Source organism: Canis lupus, chromosome 5 (genome assembly GCF_003254725.2).
Source record: "Canis lupus dingo isolate Sandy chromosome 5, ASM325472v2, whole genome shotgun sequence".
NCBI lineage: Eukaryota > Metazoa > Chordata > Mammalia > Carnivora > Canidae > Canis > Canis lupus.
In genome coordinates this window covers 86,412,285-86,434,454 of record NC_064247.1, presented here as the reverse complement: position 1 = coordinate 86,434,454, position 22,170 = coordinate 86,412,285, and the positions used below count along the sequence as shown (strand labels likewise).

The following is a 22,170-nucleotide window of genomic DNA, read 5'->3' as shown; positions in this document are numbered from 1 at the left end:
ATCACCTGGAAACACCGCTAAAGTGCAGATTATGACCCAGAAAATCTGGGGCAGGGCCGTGACTTTGTGTCGCCGGACCTCTGTCCCGTGGGGGGAGACGTGCTGCGGGCCTCGGGACCAGGGCTCGGCAGCCTGGGTGTGAGCAGATCAGCTCATCCCCCAGCCCAGGCCTCTCCCCGGAGACCTCACGGGATGCCCTGGTGGGTGCACGCGCTGCCACCGCCCCCTGCGCACAGGAGCACGGGCGTCTCAGACCCGGGGCCCCCGGCCGCCCCGCCGGGAATGAGTGCCCGGGATGCCCGGGATTCTCCGTGATGCCCCCCCCATTTGCACACTCCACGTGGGCCTCTCGCGTGCCCAGGGAAGGCGGGTCGCACGAGCGGGACCGGGGCTGCTGAGAGCCGGGCCTTCCTCCGGCGACGTCCCCTCAGAGAGCCTCGCTCGGGACAAAGGAGATTCCAGTGTGACGATCAGAGTCACACCACGGACACCGCGTGCACGGGGAGCCCGTGTCCTTGTGCTGATCGGAAAAGAGCTCGATGGGAACCGTCACCGTTATCAGGATTAAGGGCCATCGTGAACAGAGACTACACACCCCGACTGCGGGACTCCACGAAAGGAAGGAGACTCTGAGCTGGGTTGTAAAGCTTGGGTAAAAAAAAAAAAAAAAAAAAAAAAAATCAATGTATTTTTAGGTTTTCCGACCGCAGTACGTACGTCTGACCAAGCGATGCACGTTATTATAATGCTGCGGCCCCGACACACCCAGATAGCGAGACGAAGGGGTTTTACAGCCTCTCTGGAGTTCTCGCAACTAGAGGAGTCTGGACTCGTCCCCGTGAGCCAATTCCTGCGCCGGGCAGCGTCCCGGCCGTGGACTCTTCCTTCCTTCACACCAGCACTTGAGACACGGGTCCCATCCCCCGCCGGCCCCAGCTCTGCGAGGTCAGCTCGCGCCGTCGATTCGGGAAATAACGTGGATGGAAGCTGTGAAGGGCCGGCCGCACACCGTGGGTGAAGCCCAAAATAAAAACGGGCTCTTACGGACACTTTAGGATCCAATCCAGCAGATGACTGTGGTTGACAGCAAATTAGGCTTTTATTATCCAGCGGGCTTAGTGGCCACGATTATTTCACAGAAGCAAAAGTGACACACAGGCCCGGAGAGTTTCCATTAGACGTGTTTCTGACCTTGAATTTAGAACCATTAGCAGGCGGCCTCAAAACACGAAAAATGCACGGGGCTGGGGGAGGTCAGGGGGGTGTCTCAGGAACACAGACGCCTGCGCTGCTCCGCGCATGGCCCCCGGCGACTCACACCAGGCTCTGGGGCACTCGGACACGACCGGCAGGGATATGTTTGGGGTTCCGAGGGGGGTGACACCTGCAGGCGTGCAGATGCGACTCAAGGGAGCTCTGCCTCCCAAAGCCTTTGGGATTCCCCGACCGGATTCCCTGGGCAGGGCAGGGTTCTGGATTTGTGGCTGGTTTCCTGTGCACCATTCGCCGCCCACCCCCACCCCCACCCCCCACCACGGCCCTGTGGTCACCTCCCTGCGGTGCCACACCGACTCCTCAACCCCGCTACTCCTCCATCCAGAAGCACGCATCATTTGCTAAACTTGCCACCCAGAATGCCTACCAAGCCCATCTGGCTCTGTGACCGACATGCTACTCTTTCCCCTTAAAGCCCCACAGGTTTTGGTGACCTTGGCTAACATAAATGCCTCCTCCTCTCCCAAGGGGTAAAACCTCATTCTTCTCATAGAAGCGCTTCTATTTGTTACAGAAATTTCGGCCCGGGGGGACCAGGTCTGTGACTAAGGCGAAGTCAAAATAAGACCCCTTTGCTAGTATCATCGATCCAGAAGTATTTATGAGAACTTTCTTGAAATCCTAAAGATCTCGAAGATACATAAATATTCTATTGGGCTCCCTTAAGGCACAACTAGACTGAGATCATCTCAAAAAAGATGAACACGAGGCCAGAAGTCTCGGGCCTCCTCTAAATCCCCCCTTCTCCTTTGGAAAGCCACATCCTTCATGGTCTTTAAATAATCTGCTCAAAACTTAATGGTCAGAGACCCAAGGAGTGAAAACCACCAAGGTGCCTGCCCTTTATTGGAAGGGGTCCTGGTGAGGATGGGAGCTCCAGTGGGTCAGAGGCCCGGCCCCAGGGCTCAGACTTCGGGTTCCCTCCCCGGCCTGGGCACCACATTCTCCCACCGCCCCTTGCCGGGAGCGACTTCAGGACCTCAGCCTGGAAGGAGGCAGGCATTGTGCAGACCACCCGGACTGACCAGGTGTCTGACCCCATGGGACCTCTAGATAAAACCCTGAGCTTCTCGCAGGGAGGCGTGCAGATGTCCCCACCCTGGGGGCACCCGAGGGAGAGGCTCACTATGTGAGCACATAGTGCCCTCGTGAGCTACAACTGCCACCTATCAGCCTGCCTTTCCTTGGTCACTCGCTGCCCGGCGCGTCCGGGGCCAGCTTCCAGGCCCACCCCGGGGACTCCCAGGGACCCAAGAGCCTCTAAATCACAGCAACCGGCAGACATCACCCCCACCCTTGGCCGAGGGAGGCTCCGCGGCGCCCTGGCCGAAAGCACGGAGTCCGGTGTCAGGAGTGGCTCGAGCCACCGTTCCCTCACTCCCAACAGAGGGGGACGCGGATCTCAGTGGGGGTAGACGAGAGAACAGGTGCTCTGCGCTCCATACTCTAACCTGAGGGGTCGTGGGAAAATCCCATAAGCTACCTAAAACTCTACGCTGCAGCAAGAACAGCTACTATTTATCAACTATTCCATGTGCTTTACAAAGACTCTTGATTTCTTTTTTTTTTTTTTTTTTTAAGTATCTTATTTCAATTTCTTGCTGTGTAGGTCACTAGAGAAACTCCCAGGATTCTATTTAGACAGGTCAATAAAAGAATTTCTCATTCTCGTTTCGTGGTTTAAGTGACAGTTACCATGTTGGATATGAATGACGCCTTTCATAAACAGCTTTCCCTACCCACAGCTAACACACAATTAATGACTTCAAATAGTTTTATTAAGCTTCTAAAGGGCAGTATTTTTAGCCCCTTCCCAAGAGCCAACCATGTCTCCTTCCATGGAACACGTGGCATTGCCCTTCACTGTTTTCTGCTGAGGGGACAACGCACAAGCCTTCAAGATCCACGTGGATCCCAACCATGAAAACACGGTCCGCTACGTCGTATCGTACAACAGCACCACAACCCAGTTTTAATCACTCAATGACAAACATTTCACTGGCTAGATACTTTCACAAAAAAAAAAAAAAAAAAAAAAAAAAAAATCCCATTGCATTCCATACTCATCTACCTTCTTAAGGAAATGGCCCAAATAGGGAGTCCCTACCGACCCAGGGATGAGGCCAAAATGATTCTTAAACACCATTCAGGAAGCTTCTGAGAGAAGATAATCTAAGTAGAGATTGGTTTCAGGTAGCGCCTTCCTCCAAAAGCGTTCAACAAATGTTTTCCGTTTATTTTAATGAATTTCAGCACTACTATGATGGCTAAGAATTAGAACCTCTCCCTTCTTAAGTAACGTGGAAATGATTAAAATCAGGCGTGTCACATAACCGAGGCCACGGAGCCTGTGATACTGAAACTGAAATGCAGCCCAGTGTCCCGGCCTGATAGGTCAAGACCCTGCCAGCTGGATTATAGTGCGTAGTAGCCACCCTCACGAGGGCATCCTACTGTCATCCTTTCATGTTGCAAAGACTTTCTAGCTTAAGAACCACCCACTGACACTATCACCAGGAACTACGGACGCCGATGACGGATGGACAGACAGACAGCAAGCAATCACGTAACAAAAATAATATTGAGATATAATGCAGAATACATAGGTGATGAAAACCAATTAAAATGCTCATACGGATTCTCACTAACCGTCTGCAGGATACTGTTCTATACTATCTTCCCCTACTACATGTTGGTAAGATGCAAAAAGAAGACAAACACAAGTATGTCTTCCCATTCGACCAAAATAGGTACACATTTTTTTTTTTTTTTGCATTTTTGAGCATCCCCAATACGAAGATGGAGGTACCTGAGCACAGAAACCTAAACTCTGTTTGTCAGGGTGAAACATCAATAGAGAAATAAGGATTGGGATGCATCCTTGTAATTTTCATATCAAATTCTGGAGAGGAGTTTGCACGCATAAGAAAAGCATTCCCTTATGATATCTCTATCACCCCCTCGTCTGCTTATTTTGTGTTATTTGTGTCACATCAGGAACCCGATAATCTTATTTTACGCATTAATCTACCTACGAAGAAACAACGTGTTACAACCTTATAGCACGTTGCAGAACGTGAACATACTGTGATGACATTTTCACTTAATAACATACACAGAAAGAATAAGATTCCGCTTAATAGTCCTTTGCAAATATATTCAACATGCTTAAAATATAAATAGATCCACAGAAAGACCTCATCATGGAAAACATATTATTTTCCTGCGTGTACACGTGAGTGCCAGGGATCCTGCTGATAATATAGAGGAGCACGGAACTGTCGTCTAAGACACCCAGACTTCAGTTCACGTGAGGTTAATGTGGACTGTTCCAGTCAAATATAAAATAGACTGAAGAGAGGCAAAGGAGGGAGAGAGAGAAGGAGCAAAGAAGGCAAAGCCCTTCCCTCAGTTATTTGATACATCCCCAACAAGGGAAGGTGTGGACACCGAGTCACACATGTGACACTTCCATAATTTATTTTCCCCCATAAAACACAGCTTTACAGCCCACACAGTTTAATAGCATTTTCGATATAAGTCTGGTCTTGGAAGGATTCTCCTTTTCTCAAAACTGAATTATGCTGCTTTTATGTTCCCATATTATTGAACAAATGACTTTGAGGGAGAAAAAAAAATGCTTTGTGGAACATGAACAAATTGATTAAAAAAAAAAAAAAGAGGAATTCTATCTAAAGATCAACCTAGGAGAATTTTTGCAATGTCTGTAGAGAAGACTGAGGTAGACAAATACTGGACTTTGGATATGATCGTATCCCACCCCTCCCAGCCTTTATTGAGAATCCTGTAGTAAAGAGAGGGAGGGCTAACTTGCTAATTGTCGATGCATCGAACAAATGTATCCCGAGCACCGACTCTGGGCTTAGCCCTCGACGAAGCAACATCCCGGTGGGCGGGTCTTTGGCAAAAAGGGTAGCAAAGTACGAAGGTTCCGAATACAAGTGCTACTGTTTCATGACGCTTTCCAAAAAGATAGAGAGAAAAACCACATCTATGTATTTCTACAAACTAATAGGACTTAATAGCAAGACTTCTAAAGGCAAGAAGGTGGATGGTATTTATGATAAGGAAGAGCATATGACATTTAAAACTCAGGAAATAAAAGCTTGGGACATGATAGAAAAAGGAAACAGTGTTGGCCCTGGTGTTTTGCCACGAAGTCGCACTGGAGATTTCGCTAGAGGCAGCATATGGGAGAAGCGGCTGAATGGCATCCCTTGAACTTATTCCTTTTCTGACCTTTTGAAGTTGCCAGGTTCAACTCATTTTCTCCTCAGGGTTATATCTGAAGCAGGTTCCAGAGGCAAGAACCAACAGTTCAGCAGAAATATACTGCTCATCACAACTTTCGATGGGAACTGAATGACAGAAGACTAATAGCTCTTTGGTTAATTGAGCCCCACGAGTTCAGATGACAGCCTTGTCCCATCAAAATATCATTCTATTTCACAAAGATACAATTATGGGATTGTGGTGAAAAAAAAAAATCCAGCACGACATTTTTTTTTTAAAGTGGTCAATATACAGATTTAGGAAGCCAGGAGGGGAAATCAAACAATCTAAGGCAGAGGGAACATAATAAAACTCTAAGATTAGACTTGAACCAGCAAATGAGTTAGTTGGGCACATTCTGAGGGTTTTCTAGAAGTTTTGTGTATCTGTGTGCATATGTGCTCACTTCCGAGGGTGAGCGTGCACCACACACGGCACAGAGCAGCAAGGACCAGCCGTGCTTTAATCCGGACACTCCGTAGGTGTTGCATAATATACCAAAGTTAGGAGCCGTCTCCTAAACTGAAAAGCAAAATCAGTGCATTGTGGCTATGCAAGCAACAGTGCTGCAACCAAAGGGGGGAAAAAAAAGCCTTCTTCCTGCTTCTCTGAATAACTTTGTAAGCAATATAAAATGACTGAAGCCACCACCAACAGCATCACTGAGCACAGGATTTTCAGAAGAAAGTCTTGAGACTTTGGACTCCATCCATAATTAAAAGGCTACTCTGATTATGCCTGTTCCCTGATTTGTCAAATGAGAGGCTGTGCTGATGGGCCAGGAAAGCGTGGTCGGAAATATAAATTGAATGTCATTTTACCCCTGAAAAGCTTCTGGTTTTGCATGGAGAGTTTGCTCAGACTGGAATGTTGATAAAGCCGCGAGGTGTGCCACCTGGAGTAGGAGAATGAAGGTTTGTTTTGTGTTTGTTTGTTTGTTTGTTTGTTTGTTTTTCCCTAAAAGCCTTAGTTGCCTTACAAGGTTTTCTGAACGATGGGTGACGTAGGGATTCTAACTCTCCTATCTGTCATCGCTCCTTTCTCTTCACCAGTGCCATGAGCGGCACCTGGAAAGCAAAGCCCTGAAGTACAGTCTTGAAAAGAACCGTACCCTCATTCTTTGGAGTTCCCTTGCTTTGCTCCCAAATCCGATGCTCCCTGCAAACCAGGAATCCCAGACCTTAAATCTGTGCACAGTTTACAAGGAAGCGTTGTACCACGAGTGTGCTCACACGGCAGCCTTTACAAATGATGTCTCACGTGCTCCCTTCCATCCTGCTGAGCATGTTTTATGGGTTGTTTGTTTTTTCCACCGAGCACAGCACCGCTGGCTCAAGCGAGTTCAGGACTGGCCTAGGGGATGCCTTAGAGGAGTTGTCAGGCCCCGAGTGCTACAGAACGCCCCGATAAAGTCACTTTCTGATTAAAGACCTCCTTTCCTTTGGAGCTGGTGTGTGTCAAGCAGGCATAAAGGGGCCGCTCTTCTAGCGAGGGCTGCTATGACATTGTTCATCAAAATCCAGAACACTTCCAGGAACTCAAAACATGCAACCTGGGCACCAAACACGCAGGCAAAAAAAATGGTAAGAGATTTACCCGGCTGATATCCCGAGAGTCTGGGGAGACTGTGGACTTTAAAGCGGAAGTGGTTTTTAAGAGTAATAATGACTGGAAATCCGAGCTCCAGATTGGGGGGGGGGGGAGATTAAAAGTTTCAATATCAGCATCACAGCCCGCGCTTCGGAGAACGTTAGCCACGGTCTCTAAGGTATAGGGTATCCTGCGAGCATCACCTGCGCAGGTAGTCATGGGGGGCGCGGGGGGGGGGGGGCGGGGAGGATGGAGCAGCCCCGGAGGCAGCGATGCCCCCAGTCGCTGGAGAAGCTCTTCTCGGTTTTCAGAGATTCTTCCCAACTCCAAGCCCTCCCCAGAGTCCAGGGGGAGGAAATGCCCATATTACACACACACGTATGTATCTCAAAGGTGGCTTAGAGCCCTGCAAGTGCTCCAGCGTGCAAGGGCCGTGTGACCGGCAGCTTCAAGTCCGCTAAGGCGGAATCACGGAATCTTATCATTCATTGGGCCGGGCGGACCCAGCAGGTCTTCCGGCCGCGGAGCTCGGGGGCTGCAGCACGTGCCTGGACCGCGCGGTCTCGCGGAGCCGCCTGAGCGGGAGGGGAGGGGAGGGGCGGGGAGGGGCGGGCCCTCCGAGAGCATCGTCCCCGGCGGCCACGGCCCGGTGGGCGCCCCCGAGCCCCGCGCCCCGCGCCCCGCGCCCCGCAGGGTCCCCGCGAGCCTGGGCGCAGCAGGGCCGGGACCTGGGGCGCTCGCAGCGGGCGCGGGCGGCGGGAGGCCGGGCAGCCGGCTCGGGCATCTTACGTAAAGCTCTGCCCACGGAGACTTTCCCAGTTGGAGAGCTCCCACCGCGGGGCCGGGGCGCGGGCGCGGCGCGGCGGGGGCGGCTGACCGCAGAGGCCGAGGCCCCCAGCCCGGTCCCCGCACCCCCCCCCCGCCCTCCAGGTCCCCCCAGCCCGGCTCCCCGCAGCCCGGTCCCCGGTCCCCGCACCCGGTGCCCCCAGCCCTGCACCCGGTCCCCGGTCCCCGCAGCCCGTCCCCGCAGCCCGGCTCCAGGCATCCCGGTCCCGCACCCCGTCCCCGCACCGCGTCCCCGCAGCCCAGCCCAGTCCCCCCAGTCCGCCCAGTCCCCGCACCCCGGCTCCCCGGTCCCCGCACCCGGCCCCCGCAGCCCGGCTCCAGGCGCCCCAGTCTCCCCGGTCGCGCCCCCGCCCCCCGCCCCCCGCGGGGTCCTGCTCACCGCGCGGCCAGGACGGGACCCGCAGCTCCGCCAGGGACGTGGGCTCCGGCTCCTACCGAGGCGGCCCCGGGCGAGGAGCGGCGTGAAGTTGCAGCCCCCCTGCCCCCCCGCCCCCCGCGCCCCTGCCCCCCGCCCCGCGCACTGAGCGGCCCGACCCCGCGTCTCCAGCAGCCCCGGCGGCGCGACGCTCGCTCAACGCGGTCCGGCCGCTCGCACGGGGCCCCCCGCAGCCGCTCCGCGCCCCGGGCAGGGCCGCCGACCCCGCGCTCCGAGGCTTCCCGGGGGGGGGGGCGGCCGCGGTCCCTGCGGGCGGGGGGTCCCGGCGCGTCTCGGCTCGGCGGCGGCCTGCGGAGCCCCGACCTGTTACGCGCGGCCAGAGCCGGAGCCGGAGCCCGAGCCCGAGCACGAGCCCGAGCCAGAGCCCGAGCCCGAGCCCGAGCCAGAGCCCGGCAGGGGCGGTGCACGGCGGCGGGGAGCGGGGGTCCCCGGCTGCGACCTCGGCGGGCGCGGGGCGCGGGGCCTGGGGGGGGCGGGGGGTCCCGGCTCGGGCCCCGCGGGTGCAGGTGCAGGCGCAGGCGGGCGCGCAGGTGGGCAGCGGGGCGGGGGGGGTCCCGACCTGGGCCCGGCGGGTGCAGGTGCAGGTGCAGGTGCAGGTGCAGGTGCAGGCGGGCACGGGGGAGGGGGGGGTCCGGGCCACCGGGCCCTTGGGGCGGCTGCGGAGCCGGCAAGTTGTCAGCGGGCGGCGCGGCGGGCGAGCAGGGGCGGCCAGGGCGTGCGAGCGGGTGCGGGGCGGGTGCGGGTGAGGGTGCGGGGCGGGTGCGGGTGAGGGTGCCGTCCCCCGCCCCGTCCCGCCGGGCTCCCCCGCCCCGCCCCGCCCCGGCCCTCCCCGGCCCCAGCGGACCCGCAGCCCCGCGGCGAGAGGGGGGCGCGCAGGGGTGCGGCGGGCGCGGCTGCAGCGGGAGCCCGGGCCCTGGGCGGTGCGCGTCGGGCGGGGGCGGGGGCCGGGGCGGGGGCCGGGGCGGGGGCCGGGGCCGGGGCCGGGGCCGGGGCCGGGAGGGGCGGGGCGGGGCGGGGGCGCGGCGGGGCCACTTACTGCTGCGGGGTCGGCGGGCGCGGGGGCCTCCGGGCTCAGCGGCGGCGGCAGGGGCGCGGGGCGGGCTGCGGGGGGCGGCGGGCCCCGAGGCGCCTGCGGGCCCGGCTCATGCCGCGCGGGCTGGACTGGGCTGCGGTGCGGGCTGGGCTGCGGGCTGGGCTGCGGGCTGGGCTGCGGGCGGCCTCCCGGCGGCTCCCTCCCTCCGGCTCCCTCCGGCTCCGGCTCCGGCTCCGGCTCCGGCTCCGGCTCCGGCGACCGCGGCCGAGCGCTCCTCGTGCGAGCCCGCCCGCCTGCCAGACGCAACTGTGAAGTGATGTGGAAAAGTGAGCCGGAGCCTCCCCCGACGGATCTCATTGGGCGGCGCGCGGAGGCAGGGCCGCGGCTCCCCGCTCCCGCCCCCGCCCCCGCCCCCGCCCCCGGCCGCCGCCGCCCGCCCCGCTCCCCGCTCCCCGCTCCCCGCGGCCGCCCAACTTTCCGCCCCCGGCGCTGCCCTCCCGCTGGGTGCGCGCCGCCGCGGGGAGGGGAAGGGGGGAGAGGGGAGCAGGGGGGCGGGGGGCAGGGGGAAGCAGGGGGGAGCGGGAGGGCGGGGAGACGAAGGAGAGCGGGGGGGAGAGGGGAGCAGGGGGGCGACGGAGGGGGCAGGGAGGTGGGGGGCAGGGGGAGCAGGGGGGCGGGGGGACGGAGGGGAGCAGGAGGGCAGGGGGGAGCAGGAGGGAGCAGGGGGGCGCGGGCAGGGGGCGGGGAGGAGCGGGGGGAATGGGGGGGAGCAGGGGGGCAGGGGGCAAGAGGGCAGAGGGGGGAGCAGGGGGGCAGGGGCGTAAGGAGGAGCGGGGAGGAGGGGGGAAACGGAGGGCGGGGGGGCAAGGGGAGCAGGGAGGCGAGGGGTAGCAGGGGGGAGAGGGGGAGCGGGGGTCAGGGAGGTAGGAAGGACCGCGGGGGAGCAGGGGGGACGGGGGTAAGGGGGAGAGGGGGAGCGGGGGGGGACAGGGGGGTAGGGGGGAGCAGGGGGGAGCGGAGGGCAGGGGGCGGGGGGGAGCAAGGGGGAGAGGGGGGAAGAGGGGAGCAGGGGGGAGGAGAAGACGGGGTACAGGAGAGCAGGGGGGGGAGGGGGAGCAGGGAGGGAGGGAGTGTGGGGGGAGCGGGGGGAACGCGGGGGGAGCAGGGTTGGGGGTAGCGGGGGAAGCAGGGGGACAGGGAGCAGGGGGGACGGGGGTGGAGGAGGGGGGGAGCAGAGGGGAGGGGGTGGGGGAGCAGGCGGACGGCGAGTCCAGGACCCGCGGAGGCTCCGGGTGGGCGGACGCAGGGGGGGGTCTCCCCTGGGCTTGCGAGCGCCTCCCGCCCGCAGAGCTGCGCCGGTCGGAGCGGGGAGCGGGGGGCGCGGGGGGCGGTGCGCTCCGGGAGGCCAGGGGGGCTGCGGGATCCCGGGGGGCTGCGGGGGTCCCGAAGGCCGGAGGGGGGGGTGCCCGACAGCCGAGTCGTCCGGGTCCCCCGCGGGGCCGGGTGGTGGGTCCTGGGGCTGCAGCCCCCGCGGGGCAGGGGGGCGGGGGGGGAGCAGGAGGCCGGGGTTGCCCGGGCGGGCGGGCATCTGGCATCTGGCAGCCGCGGATCCCGCTAGAGGAGGTCCCGGGCACAGGGCGGCCCCTGCATCCCCACTTTTCCTCCCGGCGGAGCGGACAGAGCGCGGGGGGGGGGGCCGGGCCGGGCCCAGCAGGGGAGGGGCGGGGTGCGGAGGAGCGGGCGAGGTGGGTGCGGCCCGTGCCCCGCCGCCGACCCAAACCCTGACCCCGCGGGACGGAGGAGGGCGCGGCCCGTGGGCTCCCGAGGTTCTGGGAGACTTGACGTCTGGCGGTGCCGCACCCCACATCCCGTTGTGAGACGCTTAAAAGAACTGTGGGTCTAACAGGTCTCACATTCTAACCCCGTATGGGGAAAAAAAAAAGACCTTAGTGGGTCATCTCACGGGGGGGGGGTGGTGAAGAGGGCCAGAGACACCCCCGCCCCGCCCCTGCGCCCCGCGAGGCGATGGGGAGCAGCGGGGGCCGCCGGGGGGCCAGGAGTTGCAGGGCTCCGCTTGCAGACAGCGCGGCAGCCCCAGTGGCAAGGAAGCAGGTGGTGTTTGGGGGCCTGCTTGACGTTAGGGCCTTCCTTGTCCCTGTGAACAAACGCTCCACACCTTTCGCGGGGCACTTTCTTACATGTATGAGAACTCAAAAAGTTTTGTGCCCCTGAATTCAGGCTGGGCATGGGCTCCAGGAGCAAACTCGCCTCCCGGGAAAGCCAGGTCTACGGTGGACACAGGGGGCATCGCCAAACCGCATTTCCCTAAAACAACAGCAGCAGTTATTTTGACAAAGTGAACAGAGCCAGAGCCCAGGGGCTTGGCTGAGCTCGCCCGGCCTCACCCTAGCCACAGGCCCTCTCGGGAGCAGTCACCGCCCCGTCCTCCCTGAAGGTTGGCACCTGGAACTCAAGGTAGCCCTCTCTGCCGGTGCTAATCTCTGCTCAAAGCACTGCAGTAGGAATTTCCTAATAATTTTCTCCTAATTCTTAGGAGAGGTCTGGGTGATTAAGCAGTGTGAAAGAGGATTAGGATAATGTTAAAAAGCCCTATAAGGATATTTCTAAAATAATCAGGGATGCTGAAAGACAAGGCATTTGCCTCTTTATCAATTCCACCCACACTTAATAGGATGCAGTGTCATGTCACCACGGAGAGAGCCTAACTCCTTAAGGAAGTGTCTTCTCTTCAACATCCTCTCCAGGGTCACAGCCCTCCAGCAGGAAGAGGACTGCGCTCCCCAGGCTTTTGAGAATGGAGACTGAGATCGCCTGCGCTGTGGAGCTTTGCGGGGAGGAAGGGTGAGGAATGACCTGGCAGGGCAGGGGTATAAGCAGAGAGGGTGCCGAGGGGAGGGGGGCTGCGGCTCAGGCTGGGGGGGCACGAGGTCTCCAGCCTGCAATTGCGACCAGCCTGGTGACAGGCAGACGGGGACTGTACTGCAGGTGACTGACACAGAGAGGAACCCAGTGATTCTCCGCTACTACAGGTAGAGCTCGTTGTTATAATTGTGACTGAAGGAGACAGTACACCAGGCGACTGGCTCTTGGAGAGCGAAGGATGAGCTGGCTGGAGGCGGGGGAACAGGGAGGCTTCGCCTTCTCTCATTGGAGCAGAAAATGGTAGAATGGAACCTATTATCCGCTGTATTAAAATGCAAACTTAAAAAAAATAATAGAATGCAAACTTCTCTTCTTCTCATTCTTCAGTACATAGTGAAAAATTGAAATAAACTAAAACACACACACACAGAAAAACAAAACAAAACAAAAACAAAAACAGGTGCTCACCATGATAGGATTGTGAGAACTTTGAGGTTTCTTGGCTTGCTTTTAAATTTAGATTAATTGATGAATTTGTGGGCTTTCTCCTATAGGTGAGGTTGAAAGTGTGGATTCCACCAATGTAAATATATCACAATGTAATTCCTGCCTGGGGTATTTTAAAATAAAAATTTAAGTACTTTAAGAACCTGAAATACGGAGAAGACCAAAGCATACGTGTGATACGACTTAATATGTAATATTTTCCAGGAATGCAGCACACTTACCTCAGATTTGATGTTACGAAATCCTAATGAAGAGATCTGAAAACCACCATGTCCCTTTTTCCTGGAGGGTGGGGGTTGCCATTAATAACCACCGTGTCACTAAGCAAAAGACACTTTGAAGTCTCATTTTGACGTCTGATATCGGAACACAGATCATAAGAATGAAAAAAAAAAATTAAGGCAGTTTTAAGAAGTTTGTAAATGTCTAAGTATATGCAGGAAAGTTTTCCTTTACGAGTTTGTTTTAAATCAGCCTCTTTGCTAAAAATCATGAAAAGATGTGATTAGTGCTCAAATTACAGTGGCTCTCCCACTGATCTCTGGACCAGATACTGCCTCCCTGTTCTCAGAGGCTTGTTAGGGATGCAAATCCCCGTACCCTGCATCTGGGTGGGGCTCAGCAATCTGGGTTTTAACAAATGCTCCAGGGGATTCTGTTGCTTGCTGTATTTTGAGAACCAGTGCCTTAGGCTATTCCTTTCTCAGGTGGTATATATAAAAAATGAGAAGAATAAAAATAAAGTGGGGTATCGTAGGAATACTTATTGTTTTTGTCCTGGAATATCCTAAGACAGAATACTATCTTTAAAAAAAATAAAATAAAGAAGAAGAAAAGTGCGTGCACCCTAAATAATGTGATCACTCCACCAATGTCTATCACAGGATCTGAAAACCTAGACTGAGCTCTCTAGAAGTGGCGATAGATTCTTGGCGTAGAATCACCAGTGAGCTTGCTATTCAGACCTGTGACGCTCCGCCTGGGTTTGGCTGTCCCTGGAATTAGGCCTGGATCTCTTAATATTAACTGTAATTGCTAATCTTGAGCTTGCCATTATATCTTCAGTAAATGGAGGTGTAAACACTTTCTGAAAACCACATCTGTGCCGAGAGCATTTTGGAGAAGGTTTTCAAAATGGCATTATCTCCCATCTTCCCAGGTGCTGGAAGAGAGATAAGCTCCCTTTCAGCTTCTACACAGACACCCACCGAGGCTGAGGGGCCAGTAGATGGATGCAGGGCAACTGGTACAAAGCTCTCAGGCGGGCCAACCGGGCTCCGCGGATGAGACACTTAGCATTTTGGGGTTGGTTTTGCTGCGGTGCGTCTTTCTTCATTTTTGCTTTCCGAAACGGAGCAGCCACCAGATTCAGATCCCAGACCCCTCTTGTTAAAGCGAGGGCCATGAAGAGGAAAAAAAGAAAATCACGTTGTGATTTAAAAAAAAAAAAAAAAAAAGGAAGAAGAAGAGAAGAAGAAATGGAAAGGAGACTTTCTCCCTGCACCCCCCACGGGGTGACACTTGTTGGGTGTCTGGGATTAGGTTCTGTATTAAAATATGATAGTCACGTTTTATCTTAAGACTGGTTGAGGTTATCATTGCAATTTGCACACGTAGGCTAATGTATCATCACACATGGGGGGATGCAGTGGTGGGGGGGCACGTCGGCATCTCTTATTATGCCTAAAATGATGGAATTTATGGTTCGGGTTACTTGCTGTCAAGCTGGGTGTCAGAGAGAGGAATGTCATATATGCATTTGACACGTGTTCCAAGAAGCTGCAAGGAAACCACGTTGCTGGGAAGGGGAAGAGGATCTCTGCAGGAGGCCACGCCACTACCGAGGGGTTCCGTTTGCAGCGGGTGATCCTGAGTCAGAGCCCCGCTGCCTTGTGGAAAGGGGAAGCGCCTTCAGGGCGCCGCTCCCGCCTGCCTGCCGAGGCAGCTGCCCTGGCCGAGCCCGTCCGGGCTCTCTTCCTCTACCTCAAGTGCCCTCTAGCGTGCAGTATCTGCGCAGGTCGCTGTGTAGAAGGAGACGGGAGGAAGAAAGAGAAAAAGAAATATCCCGCCGATTGCTTTCCTAACTCCCGAATTGCTCTGCTTTTCCTTGGCTCCTTCCTCCAAGGGGTCATTTCTACCAAAGTGTTTGCCAAAACAACGAAGAAAGGTGCTGTTGCTTTTGCATGAAAAACAAATCACTCATTTACTAAACTGGGAAGCAAATGCTAATCCTTTCTCAGGGGTCTCTTTTGAACATTCATCATAATTTTCCAGAAGTTTCATACACTGTAGTAATCAGGCAAATAAAAGAAGGTAAGTTGCTCCCTGGGAGGAAATTCCGTTTTGTTCCTGACTCACCGCAGCCCGGCTCTAAGATATGCGATGCAGATTGATTAACCTCTCCGTGGGTTTTCGGTTTGTGTCTCCATAAAAGTGCATAATACTCCTTTCTTGCCTCAGGGGGGTGGTATGAGGCCTAATTGAGGTTTATAAAACAATTTCAGTTCCTCGGATACAATTTGATATACAGTTGAACCCGCCTTTTATCTCGCATCCACTAACAGGGTTTCCAATTCTCTTCGGTCGCCCAGAGGGAAGCTGTGGTCGGGATCTGTATTTTCATAAACGTGTCGTTAAAACAACTCTGTCGTCAATAGCGGATTTGCTCGGGAGACTTGGAATGGTAGGAGATGGGGAAGGCTATTCGGAGAAGACAAATGTACTTGCTTTTGCAAACATGCCCGTGTGTGAATGAATGCAGCTGGACGGTGAGGCGAGATTCCTGCAAGACCTACACGCGGGCCCATCTCCGCACATTTTAAAATAAGCTGACAATGACAGAAGGTAGCTTTATTCACCCAAACGCCACCCACTAAACACTTCGTCTCTGAGACAGAAGCCGATACCTGTAAACAAACCTATAGGTTGGCGTCCGTTCAGGTGGTTAGAATGTCTGAGCGCCTGTTATGCAACTCAGAGGTTTATTTACTAGGAGTATGATTACTCTGCAGCCTGTGCTTTCCCACTCCCCTCACTGCTCCCATATTTTAGGGGGCGAGTCAAGAGCAAGGTGAGCCGACCTTCTCACACACACTCCACCGTTTCTTTACCTGCAGTATCTCTTTTACCGTGGAGGCGCTGTGAACGGAAAGGGCGTCGCTGGTGTCCTTTAAGGTATGGGGAAACTGAGGCTCAGAGAAGTCACGTGATTCGGCTCAAGGTCACACAGGTAACCAGTGAACGAATACAATTTCAACCCAGAGACGTCGACCTTAAATGTAGTTTAGTACCACCTCTCAGTATTACAATACTGATGAGTGACTAAAACTATTTTTGAGGCACGTGTGATCCCATAGTGGAAGGGACCCGCACACCGCAACGCAGGATGAACTGAACGTTAGAGGCTCCCACACCAAATCAGCATCTTTCATTGCATGTGGTTTTGTAAGTACAGATCCCCAGGTTCCATGGCTAACCAACGAAATCAGGCTTTCCAAGGAGAACGTATTGTTTGTTTTTTTTAAGTTTTCTTTACTTAAGTGGCTTTCCAGGGAGAACGTATTGTACCGTTTGCGTGTTATTTAAGTTTTCTTTACTTAAGGAATCTCTACGCCTAACGTGGGGCTCGAACTCACAGCCTTGAGATCAAGAGTCAAATGCTTTTCCGACTGAACCAGCCAGGCTCCCGAGAATGTGTATTTTTAAAAAGCAAGTAAGGTGAGTCCAATTCAGCAAAACAAACACCATTCTGAAGACCTTTTTAAGAATAATGAAATCAAATGGCCTCCAAGGTCTTGCTTACACCTTAGTACTGGAGTCCAAGGTTAAGGCCCGCTTACTTCTGCTATTACTTTTTAGATTTGAGTAGCACTTCATACATCTGTAAAAACAGCAGCTCTTTTATTTGATCCTTGCAACAATAATCTGATGAGGCGAGAAGACGTATTATTTCCTCAGTTTTAGAGAGTCACACGTTTCCAAAGCCAAAAGGGTCCTTTAGAGACTATCTAGTTCAACTTTTTCATTTTATAGGAAAAGAATTGGGTAAGAATTTTGACTTCTGAGCCTAAGTTTATGTAACCAGTTCTTAGGAAAAAAAGAAAAAAAGGAAAGAAAAAGAAAAAAAAGAAAAAAAGACCATCAACACCAGATCCCAAGTCTTTGGTCATTAAAAGATATGTCAGGTTGTCACTTGTCCCTGTAAATATGGTCCAGGGAAAAATCATTAAGCTAACAATCTGAATAGTCTTCAGGATAAGAAGTTGGAAGACTGGAGAAAAAAAAAAAAAATAGTTCAGGCACTTAGGTCCAAAGTAACGCAGTCCAATAAAGGTTTACTTCCATTTTCTGATGAGATTACATTCACTCCCTTCACCTAGTATCTGCTCATCCTAATAATCTGTCTCGTTTTGCTTGAATTATTTTAGTTCCCTGGAGTTTAGCTCACTGATGCAGCCCCAGGGTCTCCTTCAAAGCAGCTCTTGTGTGATGCAGATTTTGAGGGGTGAGGATTGTTGGGGAATCAGGTGAAACAACAATCGTGCTCTTAGGGGCTGATGGACCCTAAACCTTTCTCTGGTGTCTCCCGATAGAAGTCCAAACAGAAACCACTCATTTCGAATGCAGGCGTTAAAAGACGGACTTCCGCATTCTAGAACCAAAAGAAGAGGAAACAAATGTGTGTGACTTGCCAAAAGGAAGGAGCCTATTACCTCCTGTCCTCCTCCTCCTCCTTCTTCTTCTACATATTTTTTTTTTCCATGATGCTATGCTGGCTTTCTGCCACCAAATTATCTCATCGTGCCTGAGTAGGGAACACCTTATTTTTCACCCGGTCATTTTCTTCCCCAAAATTACATAGTCACTTTTCTGGAATAGAAAGTGATAGTAAGTAGTGCTAGGAGTTGCGGTAAGGGTTCTTACAGTGAGTATTTAATGTCTCGCTGGGCACTCTAGGGACTGGAAGGCGTATGTTGTATCATTTACAACCACCTCCTGATTTTTCAGATGCAGAAGCTGTGAAGGGAAGCGTATTTTACTTCTCTGAATCCCAATTGGCCCTGCTCATCCCTCCACTATCACTTCATAGTGCAACCTATTGGTCCTGCGTGCGCTAGCTAAACTGGTTCTCCTTCCTTTGAAAATGTTAACACCCTTGAGGGGTAGGAGGTATGAAGCCTGCAAGAAAGAGTAGGACACACCAGTCACAGATCTGGCTTCGAATCCTGGCTGAACATACTACTGGTTCTGTAGGCTGGTTAACCAGTTCGAAAATCACTCTTGAGGCTCATGGGCCCTTGTGCATGAGGTGCAGTATGCTTTATGAAGCGTTTGATTCACAGACTTGTAGCAGTAAAGGATACAGTGGGGAAAAAATGTCTAGTTCTCAGCAGATATACATATATATTTCCTCTCCAGCCAGCCTATCAATATCTACCCAAGAAGAGCAGTTGACCAGGAATCAGATCCTTCCAAGATCTCTGCAGTGAGACTCCTCCTCCGAATCGTACAATGCTGTCTTGGAGCTACGCGGGGCATTCAGTCAGACCCCAGCCCATCCTATAAGTAGTATCATCCGCTATTCTCCAACACATTCTGAGCTCCAGGCAAACCAGCCCTGCATGTTCAAATCATCATTTTTTTAAACAGTTTATACCTTGTTCATGCAACTACGTTCCTTCTCGAAGATTAGAATTGTGGTGGTGTTTTTTTTTGTTTTTTGTTTTTTGTTTTTAGTTTGCCTCCCCTCCCCCCTTAGTAATAAGAGATGAAAGGTGGCTAATGTTGGAAAGAGGCCCACTTCCATCTCATGATCTGATAAATACGAACTGAAATTTTGCATTTAGTTAGAGGAGGAATAATAGTGTCTCAAGGCAGAAATGAGAGGAAAGAAAGGGTGAGGGCCCACGTCCTAATGAAAGGAGAGCTCTCCTACTTCTCTGGTGAAATGAGCTCAGTTTTCATCAGGAGGGTGTTGGGATTTCCAGAGAGGCGAAAGGGTGGGCCACTAGGCTTCATAGTAGTGTTCAGAACATTTTGTGAGTCCTTGGCCAGATGAGGGCTGCAGAGGAGAAGCACCCTGCAAACAGTGGGTCAACCCCATACTCGTGTCCTCATTGATGGACTCTGGGGATTTTTCATCGATCGATCCAACTATCTGGAAGCCATGGACCTTGGACACTAGAGCCTGAAGTTCCTTATACATGGGAAGGTCTCAGGGGAAGAAATCTGGGTTGAGAAATATCTGGGTCAGGCTGAGTAAGATGGAATGATTCCTCGGGGGAAATTGCCTGGAACATGAATTTGTGCATCAGGAGCACTGTTTCTACGTAGATGATAGGTCATGTTCTTGAGGTGTTGCTGATAAATATAAAGGAGTTCAAGCTCCCCAGAGACGCTGCCTGGCATTGCCACAAGGCTTGGCTCCATACTCTGGGGAGGCGGTTTGGATCTGCCTGTTGGACAGACTCCAAGCATGGAGAAAAGGCTTTCTTCCTCTCTTGGGGAGCTCTTCAGTAAATAGTAACCATCTTTTCTTTCCAGATGGATCTCTTCTGTCTAGATGTGACTTGCATTCTTAGGTCTTCACTCATTTCCCCATATATATACCTTTGCTCCTCCGTGACCACATCTGGAGGCTGAACACACCATCCTATCATTTTCCGTTTCTGTGTCTGCCCTGCTCACGGGGTTGGTGCCTATCCCTATCTGTGTATGCAAACCTAGCCCAGAGCCTGACACACAGTCCGTGTCCAGGAATTGTATTATTTAAGATAATGCATAACTGAATATGACTGCAAAGATAACTATGGTATTATTGTCAACAGTTAGCTAGAAATAGACCCAGATTTGGAGTTAGAAAAATCAGATGGCTCAGCAGATTGAGCTCAACAAGGATAACAGATTTCACTGGAAAAGAGAGAGAGAGAAAAGGGGATGGCAAAACACAGTTGAAGGAAACAAAATCAGGAAACTCAATCTTCTAGAGCAGAAATAGAACAGTGAAGATAACAGACTAAGGCTGAACAAGTGGGGGGGGGAATTAATTCTTCCAACTGACACAATTAAGAGTGAACATCAGGAAATAATTCACATCCCAACTGGCGATTTGCATAATAGTAGGAATACCAGTAGTAATAAAGATTATAATGGCATCAAGTATTCCTGAGAATCCATCTGCTCCTTAGTGCTTCATAATTTAGTACCTGGGTGTCTACAAGGCAAATTTCCATGCGGGAGATGCGTGACCCCTTGGGCACTGTCTCCGTAGCCTTTAGGCTCACAGGTGTCCATCCCATCCCAAAGATAGAACTCTAAAATAAATGCCCAGACTGCTTTCTTCCTCCAGAGCCAGGAGTTCCCTTGAAGACCACAGATGAGGATTTTGTCCATTTATCTTTGAATCCCCACTAGCAAAGAAGAGATGCTTGATAAATGTGTGTTGATTTATCATCTCAGAGCTATCCCACAGCAAGCGCCAAGATGCATAGACCCTGTCCAATACCCCCATTTTTCAGATGAGGAAACCAGAAATATGCAGTCAGAGTTGAGGCCCGGGAAGGCGATCGGAGATCTTTGAACACGTCGGCTTTTCCTGTGATGCCCGGCTACTGTCTAGGAAGATAGCCAAGGCTGCATTGCTTATGAGTTGCTTCTTTTCTGTTCAGAATCCTAAGAAAGCCTGTGCCTTTAGTATTCACACGGAGGACCAAAGACATCTCACGCCCAAATCACCACTTAACGCTCTGCAAGAATCAAGGGCAAGGCTTAGCACTTTTGAGTCCGTTTTGAGTACCTAAAGCACCTTTTCCCTATTTTGAAGAGATGGGAAACAGGAAAGGCATTTTGCATCCGATGTAAAAATCCATGTGTATTCTAAGGGAAATGGAAACCATGCATTACTGATTAATTTACACTTAAATCAATGAAGTGTTTTGGAAAAGATATTTGATGTTCAAGAAGCCTTTTTAAAAGAGCCTAATGGGACTTTAAAGCTGTTTTTGCTTTAAGAAGAGGAGCTTTTTTTTTTTTTCCCATGATCTTACACCCAAATGATGTGATTTCATAGTCTCATTTTGATTTCAAAGTCTCATTTGCTCTCAAAATCTTTCCACGTTGCCCTACACAGAGATGCCTCCCGTGTATTTTATTATATTACTAGTATTTTCCCCCCATTTCTCTATGTATTTTGCCAGCGTTGCTTTCACCCTAACAGGCTGATAACATTACGGCATCTGTCTGAGGAAATACGTGATTTCCTCTCCTCGGGACTACAAAAGCCTCAGGACGTTCTAGCCACCCCGAGGGGGTGAATTCCACAAGTTTAAGAGGATGTCTGGGTGAGGAAAGGATAGGGAACGAGCGAGGTCAGGGGCTTGGAATCCATGGGGGCTGACGTTTGCAGGAGAGAAAGAAAGAATAACAGGGACTGAGGCCCATGGAAACTCAGAAGCTGTTGAGCAATGGGTCCAGACTGGCCCTCCCCGCTCAGACGGCGGACCTACCTCCAATTTGCAGCTGCAGAACGTGAGACTCCAAAAGGAGTTGCACCTTCGGGTGCCCCACCTCGGTGGGAGACCCGGGCGCTTGCCGCGCTGCAGGTGCTGCACCCCTGCGGTGAGTCTGATGGGCCCAGACTCGGAGGTAGGTCCCCCGCGGCCCAGTGGGCAAGCTCCTGGCTGGCCACCTCTCCTTCCAGCCCTCTCCTTAGGTCCAGGGGGAACGCCCGGGTTCCCTGCCATCGGCGGCCCTAACACGCAGCATGCTGGCCCCGGCCCATGGCCTGCGCCTGGTTAGAAGGAGGCAGCCTTGGTTTGCATTCGTGTGTTGCATTTCCAAGTTTCCCTCGCATTTATGGCAAGAGAAAATAATTTTCTTTTTTTTTTTTTTTAATTTTTATTTATTTATGATAGTCACACCACAGAGAGAGAGAGGCAGAGACACAGGCAGAGGGAGAAGCAGGCTCCATGCACCGGGAGCCCGACGTGGGATTCGATCCCGGGTCTCCAGGATCGCGCCCTGGGCCAAAGGCAGGCGCTGAACCGCTGCGCCACCCAGGGATCCCTAATTTTCTTATTCTTAGGTGAGGATGCAAAGTTCCCTTTCAGAACAAATGTTTATTCCTTAAGGAAGGTAGTTGATCAAAAAATCACGTCACACGATGGTGCACAGACATTTAGAAAAAAACGACATCAGAACTACAGAGGTGACTGCAGCTCGGGGAGAGGAAAAGCCCACGTTGCATCAATCAGCAGCCTTTGGAAGTCCTATTATCAAGTAAATCGTCCCCTTAAACTTGGATGTATAC

The 22,170-nt window shown here is 53.0% G+C and overlaps 1 protein-coding gene across 1 annotated transcript in view; it reads right to left on the bottom strand.

Moving 5' to 3' along the window:
- Positions 1 to 9,555, bottom strand: part of CDH8 (cadherin 8) — a 358,676-nt gene extending 349,121 nt beyond the window's left edge. The window contains exon 1 of the mRNA XM_049110768.1: positions 9,477 to 9,555. The gene's annotated coding sequence lies outside the window, so the exon portion shown is untranslated. The remainder of the gene's footprint in view (positions 1 to 9,476) is intronic.
- Positions 9,556 to 22,170: the final 12,615 nt, after the last annotated feature.